This window comes from Austrofundulus limnaeus, unplaced genomic scaffold (genome assembly GCF_001266775.1).
Source record: "Austrofundulus limnaeus strain Quisiro unplaced genomic scaffold, Austrofundulus_limnaeus-1.0 Scaffold2594, whole genome shotgun sequence".
NCBI classification, from domain to species: domain Eukaryota; kingdom Metazoa; phylum Chordata; class Actinopteri; order Cyprinodontiformes; family Rivulidae; genus Austrofundulus; species Austrofundulus limnaeus.
The window spans coordinates 7,002-11,119 of NW_013954996.1; the positions used below are offsets into that span (position 1 = coordinate 7,002).

At 38.1% G+C, this 4,118-nt stretch overlaps 1 protein-coding gene across 1 annotated transcript in view; it reads right to left on the minus strand.

The window, feature by feature from the left end:
- pgap4 (post-GPI attachment to proteins GalNAc transferase 4) overlaps positions 1 to 2,815 on the minus strand; it is a 6,025-nt gene extending 3,210 nt beyond the window's left edge. Inside the window, exon 1 of the mRNA XM_013999968.1 lies at positions 2,561 to 2,815. The gene's annotated coding sequence lies outside the window, so the exon portion shown is untranslated. The remainder of the gene's footprint in view (positions 1 to 2,560) is intronic.
- Between the last annotated feature and the right edge of the window lie 1,303 nt (positions 2,816 to 4,118).

Genomic DNA, 4,118 nt, shown 5'->3' on the forward strand with positions numbered 1-4,118 from the left:
GCTCAGGTGAACACCTCCTAGGAAAGCCTTCAGCGTTTCCTGGACTGTTTTCCACTGAGGATTACGTCGTATTTTATGTATATTTCTAAAAGCACCTTGCAGTTTTTCTACCGTAACACCGTGTGTTCACGAGCACAACAAAACCGCGACAGATCACCTGACTGGTTTTAAAGCGAGGGCTGCACCTGTCCACACACATCATGGCTCAGACCTGCCTGGGACTTCAGCGTCCACATGTCAACCCCTTCAGACGGTTACTTGTATAATGAGCATCAAAAATCTGTCATTTGTGCAAAAAATCTGTATTAATCACACACGGGTGGGGGAGGAGGAGGTGGGGCGTCTCTTAAAGACATATCAATGTTTGACTTTTATTGTTTCTAAAATCACAGAGTTCTCTGAGTCAGCTTCAGATGTTTGTAGTTCATCATAATATCTTCTAAATTTAACCAGGTGTTTCACTGACTTTAAATTACACAATCATTTTACTGCAGAAACTTGTCAGTTTGGTTTAAAAAAAAGTAAAAATATTTTTTCTGTGCAGAACTTCCTCTGCTATAATTTATTTTAAATAAATATATCAAAGCTCCTCAGTTGAAAACACTAAAATGATAGAAAAGATGTTTAAAAACCTCTTTCATCATAAAGCCTTCAGTCCTAAGAACACTAAACTGTAACTTTTAATAAGTACACAGTTTACTCCTATTTAAAAGAAAATGTTTGAGCTGTAAGCAGAAAGCTTATAGATGTTGGTTTTTGGTCTCTATTTCAAAGAGGAGAAGGAGAACGCGTTAACCTGATGACTGTGAACATTTGTATACAGAACAATATACTTATTAAATTAAATTTTATTTTCCATTTTCAAAAACATGCCCAGAGTCTGACTTTGACTCATTCATGCATGTTTGATAAATCCTGAGGCAGCAGGCAGGGGAGCAAAAYGACMRGTTGGGACTAGAACCTCCCCTTGGGACCAGCTCCTCCTCTGGGCCGTGTCTCCAAGCTGAGCTTCCTCATCACAGAGCACACCTCCCCACCCCCACCCCGCCTGTGACTCCTGCAGGCTCTCGGCAGCAACAAAGCAAACAACTGGTGAAACTGAAAGTGAAACTGAAACTATCAGCAGAGCTCCCAAAACTACTTCTAAGTGCAGCTCTTTTCAAATTCAAAATCCCTTTGAGGAAAAGTATTTTCAGCTGCCAGGTAAACTACACTGAGCTTCTGCATCACAGCGTGGCTGAGAGCGCAAACCAAGAGCAAAAAGTTTAAAACAGATTATCTGGACCAGGGGCCTCGTGTTCAAASACTTGAGTGGATTTAATCTTTTTGAATAAAATAGTCTTTTTAAAAAAGAAATCAGTCTAACAAATAAAACATTTGTATGTTTTAAGTTATTTTGCTCTGTGTAAAAGACAGACATTTACTGGTTGGCCTGGAGAGTGGAAAGCTGGTTTAACCAAGGCTGAAGATGCAGAAGGTCAAACTACAGGAGCTGTCCATCTGAGGGACATGTTAGTCTAAAAGACATTTAACCAKGAAATGTTCAGTTTGTGATGTTTATATGACATACACCCAGCYCCTCGGACACTTAGCTAGTTTACAACATTAATGCAGAGTAAATAAAATTAATAAAAAACTTGTTGGACTGCTGATAGGAGTCATAAAACAGAACAGGGGGACGTTAGATGACCTGACACCCCTCTAGATAAATGTGTTAAATGAGTGAAGGAAAATATGAGTGAGCACCAAGCAACAACCCAGGTTCTCCCCTGAGRACCAGAACAAAGGTTTTATCTACAACCCTGAATATAAACCATACAGAAAGCTACAGATCACAGTAACAAATGCATTTACCACCGTTCAAGAAGATTATATACAGATTATATGTTTATCATCCTGCCCCACTGCTCAGCATTAATATGACCACTGTATACTGGGATTTTCTCTGGTAAAAACTGCTTTAATATAACGCCATACTACAGTAATTATTACATTATATTAGTGCACAACAACCTGTGTCCACTTTGTTATTTTAGGCAATAATGACAACATTTGAGCAGGTAAAGGTTGTTTATCTGATGACAAGTTCTCATGAACCAAAATAAACATTTTAATAAACACAACAATCCAAACTTTATACATTTATAACCTGCTCCATCCTTTTCTTTTGTTTGCCTCCAAACAATCCCACAAACCATTGCGCGCCGCTTCCGGTAGGTGGCGCTACACCGTCTCCTCGAAATAGTCCGTGGATTATTAACAACTACATAATCTGTAGTTTTAATCTGAAGGCAGCCTTTTGATTAAACACTCTTTTATTTTGGTAAAAGCCTGACATGACCCTGTGGACTGTTGTAGTAAATTAATGAGTACTTTCAGCAGACACACTTCCCTAAACAACTGTTTTTGTTTGTTTTTAAATCACTTCCGGYACATCACCACCTCTGTAGGTCCATATTAAAAATAAGAGATAAAGACCAGGAGCAGTCTGTGGTCTGTGTTCAGTCAAACATGGCGGACGACCTGTTTCTGAGACAGAATATTAACAGGTCAGACTCACATGTAGTCGATGAGCCGCTGCCATGTCTTCTTCTTCTTCATATCTTCTGTTTGTTGGCGATTAGCAAACAACTTGTGGTGTACATTACCGCCATCACTGCCATGTTGAACATCAGCGGCTGGGCTGCACGTCTCCCCCGGTCAAATACCGTAATGATGGAAGTAAAGACGCAGCCAGCAGGTGGAAGGAGGTCACACAGAATACACAACTAATAAGTCTGGGTTTACCATTGCTGTACTTTGTGGCATCATAACAGAAAAAAAGACTGCGGTAAAGCCAGCCCCCACATCCAAAACCACAGTCAATCCAGCACTCACCCGATATTGAAGTGCGCATGTGCTTCATTCTTTACGGTACTCTCCTATTGGAGCGCCTTTCAAAATAAAAGCGCACTTCTAGTTTACATCCTGCAGCAAAATAATGTTAAACTTCCCAGGTTGTAGAGGTAAGTTAATTGAACATCTGGAATATGTAGGACATGGCAGGTGTAGACTTTATTCCATTTAACAAATTAATAATACAGTATGACCTTGACAAGAAATATTTCTTAGAATATTAACAAATCAAGTCTATAATAAAATAAATTTAAACTCAATAAAACATTGTTAAAAACACCAGGAAGTGTATTAGAGTTCCTTCATCTTAAACCCCCCAAATTGCTATCTTGTTAAAAACATCCCAGACTTTAATCAGAGTGTAACTGAGATGTTTTTCTGCTCAAAGACAGAAGGACAAAATTCTTTACAGAAAATGAAACCCAACATTACATTAGACATGACATGACATTAGACATGACATTAGACATGACATGACATGACATTAGACATGATATTAGACATGACATGACATTAGACATGACATGACATGACATTAGACATGATATGACATGACATTAGACATGACATTAGACATGACATGACATGACATTAGACATGACATGACATTAGACATGACATTAGACATGACATGACATGACATTAGACATGATATTAGACATGACATGACATTAGACATGACATGACATTATACATGACACGACATGACATTAGACATGACATTAGACATGACTTTAGACATGACTTTAGACATGACATTAGACATGACTTTAGACATGACTTGACATGATATTAGACATGACATGACATGACATTAGACATGACATGACATGACATTATACATGACACGAAATGACATTAGACATGACATTAGACATGACATTAGACATGACTTTAGACATGACTTTAGACATGACATTAGACATGACATTAGACATGACTTTAGACATGACTTTAGACATGACATTAGACATGACTTTAGACATGACATGACATGATATTAGACATGACATGACATTAGACATGACATGACGTTAGACATGACATGACATTAGACATGACATGACATGACATTATACATGACACGACATGACATTAGACATGACATTAGACATTACTTTAGACATGACTTTAGAAATGACATTGGACATGACTTTAGACATGACATGACATTAGACATGACATGACATTAGACATGACATGACATGACATTATACATGACA